The following is a 24,121-nucleotide window of genomic DNA, read 5'->3' as shown; positions in this document are numbered from 1 at the left end:
AAGTCAGAACAAAAATTCAGGTGTAGTGCTATGCACTGCCAAGGGCCCTCTGCACCCTGTAACGCTATTTTTTTCTCCCAACAAGCCCAAGTCACAGTTCACTGGTATTTCCTGGCCCCCTGTGGGATGATCATGAGGGTTTCCTAGCTTCAATCTTTCTTCTTCCTAATAACACACTAACCTCTTAGATGACTTAAAAAGAATTTATTATGATGTCCTAGGAAGAAAGAATAAGCTGAGTATACAGTAATACAGGAAAAGGTTTAACACGTTACAGTTTACAAAAATTCTTATTGTTTAATCCCAGTCATCACAGCCAGTAGAGCGTTCAGCCTACTGTCTTTATCTTCCTTCTGGTCAATATTGACCTTGATAGTGAGTTTTAATTTCATTGCTATGGATTGATCAACCAGGATTGTCTTTCCTAGCCCTGCAAAAGTAAGGGTTCTCAACTTTGGTTAACCCATGGATCCCATGGGCAGTCTGCTGAAGCCTATGGATCCCTTCTCAGAATATTTTTTTAAATGCATAAAATAAAATGCATAGGATTACAAAGGAAACTAATTATATTGAAATAGCTATCATATTTTTTAAAAAACTAGTTCATATACCCAGTGAAATCTATCTATGGCCCCCACCCCAAGGTGAAATGCTTCTTTGCATTTCAGTACAGTATGGGAGTTGGCCTCCTTAGGAACTTTCCCATACTATGGCAGTCCCCTTCCCCCAACCAGTTTGGCAGTCTTAGATTACCTCACCTTCATATCACTAGCCGTGGATTACCTAAATTTATCCAGCGCCCTGGCCTCCCCTGCCATCCCCCACCTCAGATTTGGAGCAAATGAATTTTCCTTTTTCACCCCATAGTTGCCTCCACCTACATGGAGTCACAGTTTTTCTCTTATCTTTATCTGGAGGTTTTAATTATCAATGCAAGTTTGTTCCACCCTCCACCCCCTGCCATTTTATAAATCATTAAACTGAAGCCCAAAGAGATCTCACAGCTGGTTAAAGGGAAAGTCTGGAGGATAACCTAGCAGTGGAGCAGGGGAGGAGGAGGGACCAGGGCATCCTCTGTGCTCTGTAACCCTACTATTTTATTTTCTTGGATACTCTGGTCCATGGAAACAATTCATCTTCATGACTCCATCTTAGTACCTTGATTTCATATTTTAAAAGCCTGATCTTTTGGCCAGTTTAGTCCTTAGACTTAGTCTTCCCTCTTCTCATTTGACCCCAAGAGGATAAAGCAACAAATATTTCCTAGGCCCACACAGTCCCACTTTTTATCTCTGAATTTCTAACCTAATTGACCAAGCTAATCGGACCTGAGCACCTAGTCCAGTCTTTTCTATGGTAAGAGGAATATCTACCAGAGATATCTACCCTCAGTCCCAGCTGGAATGAGCTAGTTTTTTTTTTTCTTAAAAGGTTTGAAAACCATCAAGATTTGATTAACTCTGGGGACCTGAAAGCTAACAGAGAAATTGGATGCCTTCCCCTTGTGCTCAGCTGAGGATCTCAACACTTACTCACCTCAAGGTCATGGAATCCTGGCCCTCCTTGGTCCCCTTCCCCAACAAGGCAGATCCTAAAAACTACATTTTTCTGTAGTTCTTTAGTTATTCAAAGACCCACAGTTTCCTTTGAAATAGATGGCAACCCCTTTGGACCTCAGTGCATGGTCTTTTTTCAAGAGTTGCTATAAAAAAAAATGCTGGTTGTTGTTTTAAAGAGCTTCTGTGGCTGAAAAAATCACCTGATGAAAATTTATTTAATAGGATATGTGTAGAAACTATATAAAGGAAACTAATCATATTGAAATACAGTTATTGAAAAAAAACTTGTTGAAGAATCCCAAATCTATCCATGGATCCTCAAAGGGGATGCCCTGTTTAAGAACCATGGGCTAGAATCTGTTTCTTGGGCTTTCAGTATGGTATGAGAGCACAGGGCCTAGACTGGGACCTTCCCTTCCATGATAATTCCCTTACCCCATCTTGTTTAGTTATCTTTGTATGCCATCTCAGGGAGGGAGGGGGAAGGGGGGGAAGGAGGGGCAGGGAGGGGAAAAAAATCTAAGTTATATGGAAGTGATTGTAGAACACTAAAGACAAATTAAAAAAATCACCTGAAAGCCAGCCTACCTGCTTCTCTGAATTTGGTAACCACCAACAAAAGGCTCAAAGCCCATCACTGAGCCATATTCAAAGTGTTTCAAAGACCGGTAAGACCTGCCACAGCTTGTAAACCACAAAGAACTCTGGGTCAAAACCTACTGATATGTTTTGTTTGACAATGCTTGTAAACTACTAAGAAGGGTTCTCTTGAGGGACAGGTTAGGAAGGGTTTATAAAGGGAGGAGAGAATAAACAGGAAGTAAAAGTGATGTTAAAAAAAGAGGAGACAATCAAGAAGACATTAAAAGAGAGGAAGAATTTTAAAAGACAAAACAAAACCTTAAGCTCACATCTTGACTCCACAGAAGTGATAAGAAAGCACCAATAATCAGTCACTTTATTCCAATACACTGGATTACCAAGAATAGATGTTATGAGCATGGAAATGTAGTCCCCAGAGTTAATCAAGTCTTGATAGTTTCCATACCTTTTAAGGAAAAAACAAAAACTAGCTCATTCCAGGCTGGGACTGAGGGGAGATTCTGGTAGATATTCCTCTTACCACAGAGAAGATTGGACTAGGTGCTCTGAGTTATAAATCTATAATCCTATGGCCTGTGTTTTTGGGTAGTAAGATAAAGAATTAAGGGTAAAAGAAGTGCTATGACCTGAAACCGGTGGATGGAGGCAACTTTGTGCTAAAGAGGGAAGATTCTGCCCTTGCTGGGAGTCTGAGGAAAGGGGCAAAGTTTAGGATAAGCTTATTTAGACCCAGGTCAGTGATAATGAAGGTGAGGTAACCAAAGATAACTAAACAGGATGGGGAAAGGGAATTATCATGGAAAGGAAGGTCCCTGTCTAGGCCCTGTGCTCTCATACCATACTGAAAGCCAAAGAAACATATTCCAGCCCATGGTTCTTAAACAGGGCATCCCCTTTGAGGATCCATAGATAGATTTGGGATTCTTCAACAAGATTTTTTTCAATAACTGTATTTCAGTATGATTAGTTTCCTTTGTAATCTGAAGCATTTTATTTTATGTATTTTTAAACATTACTCTGAGAAGGGATCTATAGGCTTCAGCAAACTGCCAAAGGGTTCCATGACACCAGCAAAGTTCAGAACTAGAAGGCTGGGAAAGACCACCCTAGTCAGCTAATCCATAGCAACTAAATAGAAATGAGTGACTATCAATGCCCATAATGGGGAGTAGGGAGATAAGGACCATAGGCTGAGTGTCCTGCTGTTGTGAGGGCCAGGATTAATGTATTGAGAGTTACACCTACCATCTCATCTCTTCCTATTTCAAGCCCTGTGCACCCTTCAAGCTTGTGAGGAAATGCCTCTATAAATAAGAAAATGGTATGAATGTGAGCTTTTATTACCATTATTATTTTACTTCAATATTTTCATGATGAATGATTTTCTTGATGTGAGTATTCCCTCCACAGGTGCAGATTGCAACCCTCTCCACTTCTTGAGCTATTGTGGCTACAAAAACTTATTACTTATTTACCCTCTCTCTGATGATGAACTTCTCTGTACTTAGAGTGGTCCTCAGATAGTAGACATGTAGGTTGTTGCCTGGTCCATAATGAAAGACTCATAGAACTGGTTTATATTGGAAGCTCTATAGGACAATGCTTCGTTGGCCTAGCCTTCAAAAATGCAAGATGGCAGTGCAGATTTCTAAGAAGAAGAAGTTTGTTTGCTAATGGCATCCTCAAACCTAAAATAAATGTCTTTCATCCTGTTATATGTAAAGGTGCAAATTACCCCAACCAGATCAGAAATCATTTTCCTGGCCCCTAGGGCTCAAGTCAAGTGGTCACTAGAAGTCTCTGTGTAACAAGTAGCCCAGGTAAAGTTCCTAATTAAAAACTCCTACATAGGAGGTCTTACTGAACCTAGAGCATGCTATGGAGTCTACTTAATTATAAAAAGTAGTACAAAAGCATGCAAAGTGTAGTATCTGGTAAGGATAGGGAATAGAGGGTGAAGTTTGCGGATGTCCATTAGGAATCCTTAGCAGAGACCCCAGCAACTACATTTTGGCAGCTCTATGCCACATTCTTCTTCAGACAGGTATACTGGGCTTTAAAGTCTAAATCATGTCCTAGAATCAAGTGGCAAGATTAGCTCCAAGAAGCCTGACGAAGTGAGCATTATAGAACCCACAAAAAGAGATTCTGTGTATCACCCCTATCTTAGAGCAGAAGCCAAGGAAGCCATAATGTCCAGCCATGCTTGTCAGTCTCCACTATATAAAAGCACTCTATGACCCCTAAAATTGTGTGGCTGAAGCTCTTCTGTAAGTGCTTTTTAAAAAATGCAAAATCACCTCTATCCCACAAAATATCAATCAGGATGGAAGATGTTAAATTAATATTATTATTATTTCTCAACACTCATCTCTCCTTTTCTAATCATCTATAGTATCTCTCTATACCATCCATTTTGACAATTAGGATAATAAGATGGTAGGTTTTGAGCCATAAGGGACGCTACCAATCATTTAGGCCAACTCCCTTTTTGTAGATGTAGAAACTGAGTCCCAGAGAGGTTGTGACTTGCCTCATGTCACATAGGTGTAAATGACAAACACAGTATTTAAACCTAAGTCCAGCATTCTAATAATATTACTAAATTTTGTATTGAAAACTTTATTTCATTTCCCAACTATTATGGACTATAAATCTTTGTTCCCCTAAAAGCCTATCATCTCCTTGAAGGCAAGTGCCAAAACTTATGTTCTTTCTTTCTGCCACCCCCGCTATCAACAAAAGCTCAGCATATCTACCACAAAAATCATTGTCTTCTCCAAAAACTTCCTGTCTTATTAGTGTCAGTGTTGGCTTCAAGTCATGCTAACTCCAAAACTTTGAAGTCAAAATCTACTTTTTCCTTATCTTCCATGTGTAGTCTGTTATCAAGTTCTGCTGATTTTTCCATAGTAACTCTTAGATCATCCCTGCAATCAATAAGCATTTATTTAGTGCCTGTAATATAGCAGGGATTGTGTGAAGCACCTCCTCACCTTACCACCCTCACTCAGGCCCTTACTTCAATTCATTAAGTACCTTCCCCTGTGCGAGACACTGTGGTAGGTGTGGAGGACGCTCCTGCCTAGATAAAGTGATTCAGTAGCTCTTACTTGGTTTCTTGCCACCAATTTCTTGACTTTTCTGTACATCCCTCATATCATTGCCAGATTCATTTCCCTAAAATACTGGCTTTATCATGTTGCTGCTAAGCTTAAAAGGCTTTTTATTATTTATAGGATAAATTCCAAGCTCCTAACTTGGCATTCAAGGGCTTCCACGTCCAACCCTTCTTTCCTATCCTGTCTCCCAAATCTATTACTTCCCTATTGTTAGTCTCCAGCCAAAATGATCTATTTATCCAACTCATACTATATCTTTTACTCCTATACAGTCTTATTCTGTTTCATACGATCTTGTTCATTCTTCAGTCTTCTCCCCCATTCCTAGTTTCCAGGCCTGCCCCTCTCTCAATCTGGTCAAATCTTAAAATCACAGATGTACAGATGAGGAAACTAAGGCACAGAGAAATTAAGTGATTTGACCAAGATCACAAATCTGGTAGTAAGTAAGAATAAGATCACAGTTTTTGAGATTTAGCCAAAATCTTTTTTTTTCTCATTAACAACTTCACAATATATTGATATTCTCTACCTACCTACTTATTCATTTTTTCCAACTTGTTTTGCACTTTAAAGAAGCTGCTGTAAAGCTCCTCTTTTCCTAGTCTGAATGGTGGGAGTTCAGGGCTCAGTAATTAAATCTGTCTTCTATAGGCCCCTTCCCAAGGCAAAGTTTGCCGATAGCTGGTTAGATCACTTCCTGAGAGGCAGGCCCCAGCCATAAAAAGCACCAGAAGTCTAAATTTATAGCTCAGGGCAGAAGGTCAAAGCAATAGCTTTGTTCTTTGTTTATCTTTTGGTCTAGAAACCAATTGCCCTTATTAGAAAAACTTTTTTTGTTTTTACAAAATTGCTGGAGGTTTTATTTTAAGGTTGTTTTCTCCCTTGAAAACAGGCTCCTACAAGCTTATTCCATTTCCTCCAGAGCAGTATGGGATCGTAATTACTATCTCTCTACAGAGGGAGAGGAAGACTGAGAAGAGGAGAGTGAGAGGTTTCTAGGGCAAAGTGTGTGAAACTGATGTAAGTCCTGGACCACTAGTTGCCAAACGCACTTAAAAGCGGCCATCGATTTGAACTTTGCATTGTTTCGCAGAAACCTCAGTGCCTGCTTTGAATCAGAGGACCTGGTGAATTCTAGCTGCTCACGTTTCATTTGGCTTAAGGTTTCAGGTTCCTTGAGTCAGGACCAAACCAAATGTGGTGGGGAGGGGAAGGGGTTTTCATGTAGTTGATAATGCCTGAGGCTTTAAATGAAACACAGCTGATGAAAATCCCTTGACCGTTTTCAGAGAGCATATAACAGTCTCACCTGGATTATAGTCTGAGTCTAGCAAGTTGGATTTTTGAAAGGACATGGAGGTAGGTCTCTAATTGAGTAGATTGTATGTGATCTACTTAGTATCTAGTTAGGCTGCCGAGGCTTCATGTAACATTTGCTCTGTTCCCGGAGCCGTGAGTCTTGGAGGATTTTATTTGCCAAAAGACTGGGGAAAAAGAGGATGAGACTGTAGTCATTTGAGAATGTGTATTGATAGCAATGAAATTAGGAAAAGATAGAAAGGAATGAAAGAAAGAAAGAAGGAGGGTGGGAGGAAAACAGAGAGAAGGAAAGGAGAAACGAGGTCATTATAAGCATCTTAATTTCCTAAATTCATTCCAACCCACTTTCCTCTTCCTGTTCAGTTCTGGACCCAATCTCCTTGATCTACGTCTGAATCCACCACTGGTAATTATTTTCTTTGCATCTTTCTCCAAGTGTCTTCTTTTAACATGCAAATATTCCTTAAAGGGATAACTTTATGTCAACAATATGTTCATGTGAATGTTTATTATTTCAGTTTCCTTCCTGAATGGCCGACAAAGCTAGGGAAAGAGTATTAGAGCACTGTAGAAAGGAAAAGGCTAGATAGAAGATGGGAAAGTGATATAAGAAGGTAGAACACCTGAGAGGAAATTCAAAATCTGCCTATTTATAATTTTGCCAGAGGAAAACTTTGTTGATTTCTTACGATAGTGTAGTAGCGCGTAAAATTACAAAGTCAGAGACACTGTGAAAGGTTCTCCAATCTATTCAACATATTGAGGCATGGGTTTAGAATAATAAAATTAAAGAGTGGGAAGATATATCAGAGGTCATGTAGTCCAATCCATCAAATAAAATAATATTGTAAATCACTGTACAAATCTTAATCTGCTACATAAGTGTTAGCATTGTTGCTGTTGTGAACTCCTGCAAGAATTAATGAATCTCATCTGTAATATTCCTGAGAAATTATTAATTCAGCCTCCAGCTGAAAGACCTCGAGTGATTGAAACTCACCATCTTCTCTTTTTAGACAGCCCCAAAATCTAAACTCAGGCTGGGAGAGGGAGCTGTGTGGTAACCAATTCCTTCTCAACACCCAGAATAAGGGACAGGAAAGAAGTTATTAGACTTCTTTAAATGTAGCCCTTTTTTTTTTTTTTTTTAAGGTAATGAAGTTAAATGACTTGCCCAGGGTCACACAGCTAGTAAATGTCTGAGGTCAAATTAGAACTCTGGTCCTCCTGATCCCAGGGCTGGTGTTCTATCCACTGCACCACCTAGCTGCCCCTCAAATCCAGTCTTAAGTATGGAAGCCTGAAGTTTGAGGAATAAAAGGACAGAGTGAACCATAGGTTTCAGACAATATCTAGAGGAAAAAGGGAATAGGCAGCGAGGTGGTGCAGTGGATAGAGCACCAGTGCAGTAGTCAGGAGGACCTGAGTTCAAATCTCACCTCAGACATTTGACATTCACTAGCTGTGTGACCTTGGGCAAGTCATTTAACCCCAATTGCCTCATGCTTGGTCATCTCTAGTCATCTTCATGAGTATCTAGTCACTGGATTCAGATGGCTCTGGAGGAGAAGTGAGGCTGGTGACCTGCACAGCCCTCCCTCACTCAAAACAAAGTCAAGTGCAAGTTGTCATCATTTCTCTGATGGCATGGCCTTCTTTGGCAACGAAGGACAAACACACAGAGGAAAAGGGACAAGGAGGGGTCACCCCAGGGTTAGAGAAGAATAAGAAGACAAAGGCAGGATGAGATATGCCCATAGGGTTTATGAGCACCCAAAGGTGTCTCTGGGATAGCAAGATTTAAACCAGAAGGAACCTTAGAAATCATTTAGTCCATTCGAGTTCAGACTGAAATATCTATTTTTTGAACAAATACAATTAGGGAATTTGTTCTGCATAACTAAATATATATGTGTATAAGTGTGAATATTTATACATATGTATAAATATTTGTTATAATGGTTTCTTTTGTTTGTCTTTTTCAATTGGAGTTGGAACAACGGGAGGAAGATGGGACAGATTTTGGATGACTGAAAAAAATAATTCAAAATAATGTCTCTCAGGCCTTCATTTTACACAGATCTAGCAACTAACTAGTCCAAATTCTTGAGTCCCCTCCTATTCCATGTCTTTAAAAAAAATCAGAGTCCTGAGACTGAATCGGTTTTTCCTTTAATTGGCAGCTGATGTTGGAGTCAGGGGCTGCTTAGAGTCTCTAAAACGAGTGCCTCCATTCTGCAGTAGAAGCAAGGCTTCTCAGAATCCCAGTGCCAATACCATATGCAGTAACTCTTTGTCTTCGTAATTATCTGAGTAAATCACAACGACCAAGCTTTTGTTTGCAAGTCCATGTAGCAAATTTGCATCAGGATGAACTTTTAGCTACTCTGTGTTGTGAATCCAAGTTTCAGAGTTTAATAAAATTGGGGTCCCTCTTATTTCTGCACAAATTACTTTAGACTTCCACCATTATTTAAACCAACCCTACTGGCTTTATCTAGCCATCATCTTTTGTGTCTGCAGCCAACAGTATCTGGCAGTACATCAGGAATGAACAAGGATCTTTAGTGGTGTTGGGGTTATTTCCAGGTGTTTTCATTTCCTTTTGTTTTTCGATCATTCAAACAATGCAGACAGTGAAATCTGAAAGGAAATATGGATGAGAAAAATTAGCGCAGATTATTAAAATTGGGAGATGTTAGCAAGGTTTTGAATATATATATATTCATTCACATAATCAATCTGTGAAGTCTGTATCTGTCACTGTCCCCCTCCTCCTAATAGTTTCACATAAAGCAGGAACTGAAATATTTGCAAATGAATAAACCTACTGCCTGCCTGCAAGTAAACTGGATTCTAAGTTTTGTTTTTGAAAAAAATGAAGTTGAACTAGTTAGACATGATACGCAGATTCAATTTTCAATTACTAGTTTATTCATTAAGTGAATAGGAAAGAATTTTGACCATTTCCTTCCTTTAGGGGCCAAGGGCAGTCCCTGACATTTTCTGTACTTGAGTGCTCCTGCACAGATTACCAAGGAGAAGAAGGGAAGGGCCTCAGTATAGGCATAATAGGAGCCAGGCTGGAGACCACCCAGAAGTAGATGTAGGCAGCGCATATGGTGTAATAATCATTACTACAAATTGCCATCATTTATATATCTCTAAAGGCCTAAGGATTATGAGGGACTTAAGGTTTGCAAAGCACTTCGTGTTATTTCATTTGATCCATTTGAGTAAAGTCTACTTATTATTAACCCCATTTCACATAAGTGGAGACTGAGGCAAACAGGTTAAGTGACTTGCCCAGGACTGCATAGCTATTAAGTGTCTAAAGCAGCATCTGAACTCAGGCTTCTTGCCTGCAAATCCAGCAGTTTTATCTACCATACTGCCTGTAAAGTAGAAGGAGAGTCCTGGGTTTGAAGCTAAATCTTGGAAGTCAAATCCTAGTTCTGAAATTTGCTACTTTTTTTTACTTTAGGAAAGTCCCTGCCTCTGTCTGGTATCCTTAGTTTCCTTCTCTGTAAAATAAAAGGTTTGGAATCTGTTATGGTTCAGGATATTGATGAAACTGGGGAGGTGGGAGTTAAACCACAATGCTAGCTAGGGCTGTTGTAAGAAAGGAAGATATGGGTACACTGGGGTTAACGTTGCCCCCAAAGGAATCGATCAAAGATGAGCTATGGACCCTTTGCATGAGAGAGTCTCAGAGTCATTTTTAGGGGTTTGGCAGGTACCTCCTCAGAGCCCAAGATGTCTCCTTGCTGACTTCCTTCTGATCTTCTTGCGTCTACTTTTAAATTTTCTTACTAGTGGCTTTTATTTTTATCCTTAAGATAAAACTACCTCAAGAAGTGCTTCTATTTGAGGGTATTAGAATACATTTTAGCAAACGGACTCTCCGTTTGGACCCTCTAGCTCTGAGTGATCTATTGTACCAGAAGCAGGATAGCAACTCTGGCAGGCTCCATGACTGCTAAGTTTTCTTCCAGGTATAAATCCTATGCTCTTACAGCTCAACCATAAGGCAGACCTTTTCCTGGTACAGATAATGCCCTAGAAGCCAAGAGATGCCAAAGGCTTGCACAGGATCACCCAGGGGGTGGAGTTCTTCTCTCTTAAGCCTCCTCAGGCAAAGTAGGAACTCATCTACTTTTTAACATTTTCTGAGAAAGTGTTTTTATCTCATTCAATCTTCACAACATCTGATAAAGGGAAACCATAGCTCTGGAAGGAAGCAGTTGAGGCAGGGGAAGTGAATGGGGTTCATCAAGTGGCAGAGACGGGACTAGAGCTTAAATTTCCATCCATCATCCAGCTGTAAAAGTAAACAAAAGGAAAAATAACAAAACAACAAAAAATGAAGGCTTGGGAATGACTGTGACAGAGCTCCGCCTCAAAGAGATAGAAAAAGAAAACACCTTCCACTCCTTTGCGGAAGGACCATGGGTATGGAACAGCGCACAGAAAGTTTGATAAATTGTTTAGCTTTGAAAATTTTTTTTCTTCCTTTCTTTCATTTAGAGATGGTTCTCTGGAAGAGGGCAGGGAGAGGGAATACAATAGGAAACAGAGGTGATGCAAAATCAAAAGAGATCAATAAAAATTTATTTAAAAAATAGAAATGATCATGGGACTAGAAAGCCATGGTTCTAATCTCAGCTCTGACCTTGTTATCTTGACCTTGGGTCAGTTACTCCTTTTCACTGGAACTCTTATTTCCCTCCCTGTAATACAAAAATATGAAGACTAGATCATTTCTAGCATTCATTTCAATTCTAACATTGTATAATTTGCTAATGATTCTTTTAACTTTTCTCATTAAGCATACGCAAGCCAACAATAGCCTTGGAAATGTAAGAGTAAACTCAAAGGTAACACCATTTTGCCAGATTCAATAAGCATGTTCTCAGAGTCAAATCAACTAATCAGCAAGTTGAAAACCAATACCAAGAACTGATTTCAATTCAGTTCAATTCAGCAAACACTTATAAAGAATCTGTTCTTATTGACTGTGATTCCCACATGCTCAAGTAACAACATCTGTGCCATTAATGAACCTCTTTCCAGGGTCTGTGGATATTTCAAGTGGTTTCTGAATGACCCTCAGTGTTTTCACACATTTGGTTAGGGATGGTCACCCCAATTACAAAGATATGTGCTGTCCTACAAATTTCCCTATATGAGGCACTATTTTTTATAACTATTCACAAAAGATTCAACAAGACAGCAACAAGAGAAGTACAGGCAAACGTGACCAGGCATTTGGAATGCATTGTGCCTGGGTTAATTGGATCTACATGGATTCAATAGAGACTCAACTTTGAGGTCATCTGCATAAGCCTCACCTCAATACCCACCCTCAACATACTCACTAAGCACTTGTCAGATGAACAGATAAGCATGGGGCAAAGCGGAAGGCTTGGGGGTTTGCAATCATCCTTTGTGGCTTTCAGAGAATTGGCTCTTCTTGGTTTGAGGTTTAACCCTCTACCACACCAAGCATTTGGGGTTGTGGAGTGGGGGGAAGAGTGCTATAGAAATCTGAGGGAGTCATTTGCACTTTCTGAAACTAAATATTTCAAGACAAAAAGGTCCTGCTCATTTGGATGTATTTCTTGTTGATGGCAAATAGATGTTCTGGAGTTCCTTTTCAAAGCTAACTGAGAGAAGTGCCCACTTAATACACTGAATTAGTATAATTCATAAATAACTTTTTTGGACTAGTGCTAGGTAAGATCTGCTTAGACACGTCAGCCTCTCCCACTCTTCTTTCCCCAAACCCTAGCCCAAAGGGAAGTGAGGAATTTGCAAGTAGCACACATTCTGTCCTCTGAGACCCTTCTCAATCCTCCCCTGGGTCTTGGAGAAAGGGTTATGTTAATTAAAGTGATTAAATTCATCCTTTCCTGAGAGATAGGTAGACAGCTTAATTTTCCCTAAGTGCTAAGCATTCCTTTCATCAAAATATGCCATTTTTATCAACTCCTGTTAAAGAGAAATTGAAATTGAATAATTGGACAAGAAGAGATCTTTCTTTTATAGCACAACAGATAATTTCATCTGCCTCAGAAAAAAAGCTGCTTAGAGTTGCTGATGAATTTTTAGTTCTGATGGTCCCTAAGGCATTTTCCCCTTATAATTCAGCTTATATTTTTTTCTCTTTCATTTATGAAATAATAATGTAATATTTACAGGTAACATAGTATTACAGATGGAGAGCTGGTTTCAAATGGGTTGAACACTGAGTTCCATCTTGCCCCTAAAACATACTGACTGTGTTATTGGTGAGTGATTTAAGCTCTCTTTGCTCCAGGCCCCTCTCAAAGACTATATAATACGATTTGACTTGATGGATAAAGTTCATCACTGGGAGGTCCCTACCAGTGAAATCAGGTCTGATTAAAAACGCAGAGATAGTAAATATCAGTAACTTTCTCTCCTTCCTATTCCCCAGATGAAGCACATTCAATTTCTTTGTATGTCCTTCTGCAACTTCCCCATCAGGAATCAAATTGAAGTAAGAAGAAGCCTTCTAGAAGCATTGTCTGACCATCCCAGTTTATACCAATATCTCCTTCTCTGGATTTCATAGTACACATGGTTTCAACTCAAAGTATAATTAGCATTTGATGATATGTTGTTTATAATGTTCCATTTCACAAGCTTAATTTTTACTTCCTACCTTGATTGGAAATGAGAGGGTTGGGATCAGTGTTTCTCAAAGAGGTGAAATTTTGGATTTTGTGCTATTGTAGATAGGTCATTGATGAGTAACACTGAATACTGATTTTGCTTACTCAGCATACAAATCATGGTATTCACGAAATCAACAAAACTTGTCTATTACAGATACAGTCTAACCTTGAAATGCACATCAGACCTTCAACTTGCAAAGAACTTAACAAAAACGGGGGCTGTAATTGAAGGAAAACAGCCCTGGAGAAGCTCCCTACTTAAGAGTCACCAATTTAAATGTTCAGTGTGCCACAACTCCTGATCTCAAAGAACAGTATTTCATGGGTATAAATAAACAAAAAACCAAATATATAAGTGATGATCAAGTAAATAAGGAAAGAGAAAGAAAGAAAATAGGGAGGAAGGAAGAAAAGAAAGAAAAAGGAAGGAAGAAAAATTGAGAACCAGTGGACTAGATAATGCATAAACTCTCCTCCATCCTTAAATTTTGTGATACTATCAGCCCTGAGAGTAAGAACATTTGGAACCATGTGTGTCCTCTCTCAAAATAAGTAGCAAGAAGAGCGTTGTTTTTTGTTTTAGTTTGTTTTGGTTTTTTGCCCTCAGGCAGGCAGGCAGTGTTGAGGCGAGTCACATGTATCACCAGGATTGAACTGTGGGCTAAATGTGTTCATATAAAATAGATACAAAATAGATCATTTGGGGGAGAGGGAGTGCAGCTGCACAAAGAGCTGGAGGGGGTCAGAAATAGCCTCAGTGTAGGAAGTGATACTTAAAAGCTGAGTTTGAAGGAGACCTAGAGGAGCTGAAAGGTGAAATTGAGAAGGGAACCTAATCATGGCAGGAGTATGCTGGTAAATGTTTAACAATTGGCTCTCTGGAAAACACAACACTTTTAAGTTTAATTTCCATTGTTAACATTTTGTTTATCACTTTCTTGTCTATCAACAAAACAATACATCAAGTGCTAATAGGTAGCTGTTGTCAGTTTTCAAGGTGTAGATGCTCTGGTCAAAAATTTAACAATTGGCTGTCCTGAGCTCCTTCAAGCTGGCTCACACAGCCCTTCCTCACTTAAATCTAATTCACGTGCATGTGAATTCACCTGCATCACCTCCCTGATATCATGGTTCTCTTCGAGGAAAAAAAAAACAAAACAGTAACAGCACCCTGCTGGTACCGAACATGAGAGAAAACCTTTGCAAAGGTACTCCGAAGGGAGACAAAATGTTACCTGTGAGGAACTTCAAGAAAGCCAGTTTGGCTGGGCCATAAAGTTTGTGAAGAATAGTCATTCATTCAAAAATAAGCATTTATAAAGCCTTTATCATATGCCTGGCTCTGAACTAAGAGTTCAGGATAAAATGGCAGGCAAAAGTAATGCATAGAATGTATTATGAGATCTTTAAAAAAGAAAATGCAAGTGGAATGAAAGTGAGATGAATGGTTTCATAGAATATTTGCTTTTTAAAATATAAATTTTGTTTACCCAGTAAAGAAAGTATAGCAAGCAGACATAATAGTTTCTCTGGTTTTTTTGAAGAGATATTTAAGATCAAAATAAAATTTTTTTTTAAAGAAAGGTAAAAAATACAGTCTGCTCTCAAGGATCTCAAATTTTAATGAAGCAGATAAAATGCAAATAACTATATCCATACTATGAGTTATTTAGTCATCTTCCATCATGTCAGACTGTTTGTGACCCCATTTGAGATTTCTTGGCAAAGATATTGGAGTGCATTTCATTTCCTTCTCCAGTGCATTTCATTGATGAGGAAACTGAGCCAAACAGGGCTACGTAACTTGCCCAGGGTCACACAGCTAGGAAGTGTCTAAGGCCAAATTTGAACTTAGGGAGATGAGTCTTCCTAATTCCCTTTATCCACTACGCTACCTAGCCACCCCCCCCCCCCCCAAAAAAAGTAAATACAAGATCATTTAAGGCAGGTGTGAGAGGAATTGCTACTAGCAGGGAGGGTCAGGAAAGGCAAATTCTTAGGGATGGTACTCCAGTACTTTGCCAGATCAGTGGACTCTCCAGGGCTTCTCATCTGGTGTCATTATTGTTTATGTCTTTCATAAATCACTCATAGAGTGTCTACCCAACACCATGTAAACTTTCCTCTTAGTCTGTTAGGATTTCATGAATAACCACTATAATAGTCTGTCCATCTGTTATTCCTTAGTCTTGCAACATAAGCAGTACTTCCTTTTCCAGTCAGAACTCTCATTCATGATGCCATTTATATCACTTCTCACTTAGCTCCAGTACTGATTCAGAAGACTGTTCCCACCTCCTCAGTGGTAGCCTTCTCTCCCTTGAGATGCTTCTGCTTTCCAGTGTCTCCTCCTGATTAGTAAATCCCTACCCCAGTCTTTAATTTCAGGGGGTTCCCAAGCTCACGGCCCTTGGCTCCAATAGTGATTCTAGATTTTTCCATCTCCTCCCCAGTAACATTTCTACGTTTGAGTACTCTTCCCCCCTTCCTATACCCCTTGTTTCCAGCTGCATTTTATATGCTGTCTTCCCCCATTCAAATGTAAGTTCCTTGAGGATAGTGACTATTTTTTGTTTGTATTTTCACTCCTAGAGCTTAACATAGTGCCTGGAACATATTAAGTATTTAATAAGTGTATCTTCTATCTGCCTATTTGTATCTATCTACCTATCCATCCTTCTATTTGCTATTTACTCTCACTATGGTATATCCATTTTATGCTTTTTATATCTCCAGGTCATGCCTATTAACTGTAAATGAACTCCAAGGTTCTGTTCTGAGTATGCTTCTAATCTCCTTCTAGAATATCTTGCCTACTGATCTCATCAGCTGCCATGGATTCAAACAGCATCTCTATGAAGATGATTTCTATCCTCACCTCCTTTCTGAGCTCTGATCTTGAGCTACCAATTGCCTCTTGAACATTAAACTGGATATGTCATAGACATATCAAACTCAACATATCCAAAACAATTCATTTTCATTTCTCCAAAATCCTACCTGCTTCCAAACTTCCTTGTTATTCTTAAGGGTACCACCATCCTCCCAGTCCCCAGATTCATAACCTTTCATTATTTTTCATTCCTTTCTCAGTTTACTCCATAAATTCAATCTGTTGCCAATCCTTGTTGATTCTACCTCTCAACATTTCTCTTATATGTTCTCGTCTCTCTTCTGATAATGCTGCCACCCTGGTGGAGGTCCTCATCTCTTTATCCCTGTTCTACTGCAATAGCCTGCTTGTGGTTGCCCTTTCTCAAGCTCCTCCCAGCTCTAATCCATCCGTTGCTCAGTTACCAAAATGATTTTTCTATAGTGACACTCTACTGCTCTTTAAACTCTAATTACTGAGCTCCTGTTACTTCCCATGGCAAACATAAAATCCTCACTTTGACACAGATCTTCACAGATGATGGCAGTTTAGCTCGAAGTACAGTGAGTTCTTCTTCCCTCCCACTCTCACCCCACCCCCCACCTCCCCAAAACTCCAAATAGACTTAGATGACATAGTAGACTGAGTCCTGATCAGGAAATCCAAGGGAAAAAGATCACAAGGAGTCATATTTCCAGCCCAGGTCAGCATAGAGATGTAGACAGAGAAGTCTACAGACGGCCAAACTCATCAAGCAAAACATTCCAACACAGGACGAGGCTGTCTCAAGTCCAGCAGGGAGGGGCTTAAACTTATGCAAGGTGTAGGACAGGTGTCAACTGACAGTTCTGTCACCCTACCCAGAGGAGAGGACCTGCATATAGGAATGGTGTTCAAGGATAAGGAGTTGTAGGACATAGGCTGTGTACTTAGAAAGGAGTAAGCTCAGAAGCAAACTGTAACTGTGTAACTTGAACCCTACAAGCGAATGGGGTCTCAGTCCCAGTCTTCACATGATTTAGCCATCATCACTATAAATAAGCAGTGAGCTTGGAATAAAGTATTCCAGAAGGCCAAACATATAGACTTTCAACCAAGAATAACTTAACTAGAAAAACGTAAATATAATCCTACAGGGGGAAAAATAGAACTTTAATGCAATAAAGGACTTCCAAAACTTTCTGATGAAAAGACCAGAGCTATATAGAAAATCTGAAGTGCAAACACAGAGGTTAAGAGAAATGTAAGAAAACAAAGTTCAGTGAATTAAAGAACTAAATATAATGAATAAAGGACTAAACAAAGATAAACTCTTTATATTCTAGTATAAGTAGAGGATACATATGTCCCCTCTGAACCCTACCTTCATCAGGGATCATAGGAGTCTAATTAAATAAAAGGTCTAGGAGTGGTTCTGCTATTTCTTGATCATCTTAAAAGAAGAATGGAAAGGGCAACAAGAAAGAATACACTAGGGGAAGAAAGGATAAGTAATCAAGGTACACAAATAGAAATGCATATAAATAAGAAGGAAGTGGTAGGGGGTGTAGGTAACATTTGACTCTCACTTGAACTGGTCAAAAGAAGGAAGAATATCCACATACACACAGCTGGATACAGAAATACATTTCATTCCACAAAAAAATTAGGAGGGAAAGGGGAGTAGAGGAAAGGGGGAATCAAAAGGGAGCATATTAAGGGAGAGATTAATCCAGGAAAAACAAATTCCAAATAAGTGTGTTCAAAAATATTAATAGCTTTTTCTGTGGAGGCAAAGAATTGAAAAGTGGGCATCAACTGGGCAATGGCTGAAAAAGTTACAGTGTATAAATGAGATAAAATACTAAGGTACTATAAGAAATGATGATGGGGATGATTTCTGAAAAGACATATAAACTGGTACAGAATGAAATGAGCAGAAACAGAAGGACAATTTATACAACGAAAACAATTTTATAAAGAGAAGAACTCAGAACTCTGATCAATGCAGTAACCAACCATGATTCCAGAGGACTAATCACACATGTTACCTACCTCCTTATGAGAGTGAAAGACTCGGATTGAGTCAGGATTGAGACATAGGGGTGGAATGGGGGGAGAGGAAGGAGAGATGGCCATTGTTTTACTTGACTACATGGGTTTGTAACAAGAGTTTTGTTTTGTTCTTTTTCAATTGGGGAGGTGGGGTGGCAGGAGAAAAAGTAGATTTTTGCCAATTGAGAAAATACCAATTTTTTCTGTACTACGTGGTCCTCTTCTAGCTTTTTTGTGTTTTTATACGTTACTCCTCTCTTCTTACTTTATGATCCAGCAATACCTGCCTTCTTGCTGTTCCTTTAAAAAAGACATTTAGACGCCTTTTGTGGTGCCTTTTCATTAACTGTCCTCTGTTTCAGGATTGCTTTCCCTACTTGTCTCTGCTTCCTGGCTTCCTTGAAGACTCAACTCAGACCCCCACCTTATTCAAGGAGATTTTCCCTGTCCTCCTTGTTTGTAGACTTCTACTTGTATACCTTGATTATATAAGATCATTTTTTCCCTAAACTTCCTCTTCCTTTCCTCCCTGAATATATTCTTCCCCATCTCCCTTTCCTTTCTTCTTTCCCTGTACCTTATGCTAGTGACGTTCTTCTGAGATCACTTGCCATCTACTGCGTATGCATCTTGTATCCAGATAGTTGCTTGCATATTGAATGTTAGACAGGGAGTTTCTTGAGTGGCTTTGCTTCCTTTTGTATTCCTAGCACTTAGTGCTTGGTACATAGTATGTACTCAGTAAATGTTTGTTCGTTGATGTGATCATGCACAGTTTTTATTCTTTGAAAACTGTAGTTTCCATGATTTGAAGCCATAGAAAATTATGGGAAAAATCTCAATGTTGACAAGATCAGGAAGCAGTCTGGGATCACTGAAAGTGCTGTCCAACTTCCCAGATGAGTTCCAACTCAATTTCTCTTCATTTGTGGACTCAACTTATTGTCCCTCTGACTGCAGTAACTTTTGTAAGACTTATGAAGTGATGGATTAACTCAGTGGGTTGTTGTTCTATGTAAGGCAGGATGCTATCTGGATGTTGGGTTGGGGATCAGAAAGACCCAGGTTTAAATGAATTCCACCTTTGTCATTAGCTTCATCATGGCAGTAGAAGAGTTTTCTTGCCATCTCTCAGTGAGTTTCGGGGGGGGTCTCATAATGGCTGTTGAGAGGTTGAAATCAGATAATATGTTTTAAGCACTAAATGCTAATTAAATGTGTTATAATTTATCCTCTTACTTCTCCCATATGGATGACTAAGCTGACATCTTCTGTGCCTATGAATCTCACTGGAGAGGCAAAGTAATGTAGTGGATAGTGTGCTGGACTTGAGTCAGGAAGACTTCAATTTGAATTCCTCCCCACTTATGAGCTGTGAAACCATGGATAAAGCATTTAGACTCTTTGGTCCTTGGTTTGTGCCACTCTCTAAAGTAATGAAATTGGACAAAATGATTTCTAACGTCTCTTATACATCTTTGATACTAACTATGGTATGTGATAGGGGAAGCTAAGTAATGCACTGGGCCTGTAGTCAGGAAGATCTGAGTTCAAATCTGGCCTCAGACACTTACTATATGTGTAACCCTGGGCAAGTCACTTAATCCCTATTTGCCTCAGTTCCTCATCTGTAAAGGGAGAGACACAATGAAGAAGGAAACAGCAACCCACTCCAGTATCTTTGCCAGAAAAACCCATGTATACAAGTCCATGGGTTCACATAATGTCAGACACAACTGAACAAAACATCATGAGATGATACAATCAAGTAATAGCCCCGGGAATGGAAGAGACAGCTTAAAGTTGCTAAATCAATTTGTCTCGGCTAAAATCCCACCCTCCTTCCTAGACCCCTTTTCATTCCAGTACCTTGCTTCTCTTTGATCATTTCCAATTTATCCTCTATGTATCTTGTTTGTACATAGTTTGCGTATTATCTCCCCTGTTAGGCAGACCTCTAGTCATCCTGGTCCTTATCTTGCCAGTGGACCCAGAGGAGAAAGTGAGGCTGGTGACTTTGCATAACCCTCCCTCACTTAATCCAATTCCTTTGTATGTCATGGAATCACCACCATAACATCATGGTCCTCCTCTTGAAAGAAGAACAAATAACAACCGCCATTAAAAGGTGAGTTCCTTGAGGCAGGGTCTTACCTTTCTTTTCTGTCTCTCAAGCACTTAGCACTTTGGCAGGCACTTAGGAAGCACTTAATAAATGTTTATTGACTGACGGATAATAATACTGTATATTTACATGGGGGCTTTGAGATGTGAAGTCACAGGTACTGCAGGTATTCATTCCCATTCTGCAGATAAGTAATCCTGAGGGTCAGAGAAGTATTGACTTCCTGACTTCACAAATTAGTACCCCAAGCTACCTTTCATCTTATTTCTTTTCGGTCTAATCTCTCTCCTTTGGTTGCCACATAACATCCTTAGTACTGAAAAGAGCAAGTATTCAATGTTTATCAACAGTTTGAATTTAATTGAATTTCCCAAAGTAACTTGTAGGCTTCTCTCCTACTCCCTACCCCTCCCCAACCCTCCCACAAACAACCCAGACTCAATCCAAGCCTTCTTCATCCTTGGGCCAAAACGTCCACTTCTCTTTTCTGTTGGAGGTGGCATAAAGTTTTAATTCTCCCAACATCATAAAAATCTGTGTTCAAACCACAAAACAGAGAAGTGAGCCCTAAGAAGTTTATGGATAATGGACTCCTCTATGCCCTAGGCTGCAAAGCCTTCTCCATTACTCCATAGGCTAGGCAGGTTTCCCCAGGGGAAGCAATTTATATTCAGCTCACATTCAAATGAACTTAGCTCAAGTTATTACTATTACTTTTTTTAAACTGGAATTTGGGAAGTGTTGAGTTACCAGAAGATTCTAATGAAAGCTTTTGGCTGTAGATGAAGGTTCTGCCAGTGAAAGGGTATGTGTGAATGTTTAAACTGAGGGGTACCAAATTTAAAGTGGGAGGTGTTAATGCAAATGTTTAGAAACTTGATGGGGAAAAAAGTCCTTGAGAGTGGAGAAATGAGAAGTAACATTTGTTCCAAAAGGAAGTCTGGATTACCTGGGTTAAGTCTGTGACTATAATTCATAATTAGAAGAGTTTACTCTAGAGATTGCTTGGCAGGGATGATCTGAAAAAAAACATAAGGAACATTAGGAAAAGACACTCACACTTCATTAGTACATGTACCCAGATGCCTTCAAAGTAGAAACTTAAAAAAAAAGGCAAGTGTCATGCTTATCTATTCTTAACAAGATGCCACAAAACTTCTGAATGAAAAGTCTAAGCAAATATCTCAGTTACTTAGGGAATAATGATCCCACTTGTGATTAAGATATAAGCCACACTGATGCCTCTCCTTCTTGGCATTCTCTACATTTTTGACATTTTGGAACAAACTATCAAACCAGCAACAAGCACTTATTAATTAACAAATAGTGCCTACTATGTACCAAGCACTGTACTAGGTTCTGGGAATACAAAGATAAAAATGAAACTCCTCTCTCAAGGAGTTAACATTCTATTGGGGGAGACCTGTACATTTATGTACATATGTACTTATAGGATTGATAGAGCAACTAGGTGGTAGTGGGCCCAGACTAGAATCAGGAAGACCTGAGTTCAAATTTGGCCTCAGGAACTTACTAGCTGTGTGACTCTGGACAAGTCAATTTATCCTGTTTGTCTCAGTTTTCTCATCTGTAAAATGAGCTGGAGAAGGAAATGGCAAACCACTCGAGTATCTCTGCTAAGAAAACCCCAAATGGGGTCATGAGGTGTTGGACACAACTGAAAAACTGAATATGTACATACGTAATTATATGTAGAATAAAAACTAAGTACAAAGTTCTTGAGGAAGGGGGCATTGCTTTGGGGGAGATCAAGAAAGGCTTTCATTCAGAAAGCAGTTCTTGAGTGATCCTTGAAGAAAAATTAAGGGATTCAGTGAGACAGAGGTAAAGAAGCGGTATGATTCAGCCATCAGAAGTAGCCAGTTGGTTGGCTGTTGTCCTGCATTCTCTAAGAGGATGCTAGAGTCAAGTTTCAGTATGTTGGATTGTGGCTGAACAAACAAACATGAGCTTGGAATGCTCTAGCACAGCTCAGGCATAAATAGTCTGTGTGAACATTTGGGGTGGATACTCTAAATTTGCACATCCTTCATTTCCTTTGCGTTATTTCAATTCTGCTTTGCTCATAGAGCACAGTACCTTCTCTAATGTGGGCACCCCATGCTGAGCGATCCTGTGCCAGTGTTTCCCATGTCACACAATCATTTCAAAAGTTGAGAGACTTTGATAAAGTCCTTGTATCGTTTCTTCTGATCATCATGTGAGCACTTGTCATGTGTGAGTTTGCCGTAAGATAGTCTTTTTGGCAAGTGTATTTTTTGCACAGTCCACTGGAGTTATGCTCTCTGAAGCAGAGTTTAGTTCAAGTAAGGACTTCAGAGTCTGGTACCCTATCCTGCCAGGAAATCTTCAGAATCTTCCTAAGACAATTCAAATGGAAGCAATTCAGTTTCCTGGCATGGCTGTGGTAGACTGTCCACGTTTCACAGGCATACAACAATGAGGTCAGCACAACAGCTCTGTAGACCTTCAGTTTGGTAGTCAGTCTAATACCTCTTCTCTCTCACACTTTCCTTCCAAGCCTCTCAAATACTGAGCTAGCTCTGACAATACAAAGGGATAGAGTATCCTATGTGAGGAACCAAGTCAGCTTGGCTAGATAATTCTTTTCTGAAGTAAAATGAGGTGTATTGAAGCTAGAAATGTAGCCTGGCACTAGGTTGTTAAGAACTTTAAAAGTTTATATTTTATTCTAGATTTCATAAGGAACCACTAAAGTGTGTTGAATATCTTCTCTACTTAAGAGTGAACCAGAAAAGGAAAGGTTATCTACCTGCAGATTTTGCCAATCAGTTCCAGTTTATCCCTGACTACCCTGGCTCCCAGTGTCTCAAAGCAAGGCATGTTACATTCGACCTGTCCCCCAGGTTTCTCCAGTACTCTTAAGAAGATTTAGGAGTCCTAGACTCTCTGCCATTGGCCCTAGCCATCATTGGTGGTGTTTCCTCAAGTGTAAGGGGTAGGTTCACCTGAATCCGAGTTCTGTTTAACCCAAAACAGATGAACTTTTACAAAGAAATATTACTTCAAAGATACAAAATTATAAGTATACAAACTTATCCCCCTACAGATAAGGCTTAATTCCCCCCCCCCCAGAGAAATTATTATAAATAACCAATGATTTACAGAGATCCAGAGTTCTCCCTTATTTTCTAAAATTCTTATTTCCAAGCTCAGTCTCTGAAGGACATTGCTGATAATGATATCGAAGTAACTTTCTCCTCAATCTTGGTCAGACCTCACCAACCTTACACGGGATTTAATTTAAGGTAGGGAAACCCATTATGTTCTACACAGGTTTGGGTAGGGATAAATATTTTGATTAGATTGCCCAAGGCTAGGCAATTTAGAAGTAAATAATATAATCAAAATTACATCCCCCAGCCCCTCATTAGAATAGGTCCACCTCTCTTTGTAATATTCATTTTCTCTCATTAATTGTTAACCAATCAGAGTTGATTACCATCCTCAGGAACATACACTCTTGCAAAGGCATGTAAATTGTGGGACCCACCACCATGATTGGTCTTTAGTGTTCCAGAGTGTCATTGACCCTTCTATCAATAAAATTCTAGCATTATCAATAAAATGATTAATTATCCAGACACTATTTCTCTTGAACTTTTTAAACATTACACCCCGCTATATCACCTCAGTGCAGAGGGGAGGGAATTAGGTTCATAGCCTAGCTCAGTTCCTACATAGCATGGTACCAAGTTCTACTTCCAGAACCCACCTTGGACTTAAGTTCTAAACACACT

Source organism: Notamacropus eugenii, chromosome 4 (genome assembly GCF_028372415.1).
Source record: "Notamacropus eugenii isolate mMacEug1 chromosome 4, mMacEug1.pri_v2, whole genome shotgun sequence".
NCBI classification, from domain to species: domain Eukaryota; kingdom Metazoa; phylum Chordata; class Mammalia; order Diprotodontia; family Macropodidae; genus Notamacropus; species Notamacropus eugenii.
The sequence above is the reverse complement of the archived record's forward strand: the minus strand, read 5'-3'. Positions refer to the sequence as shown.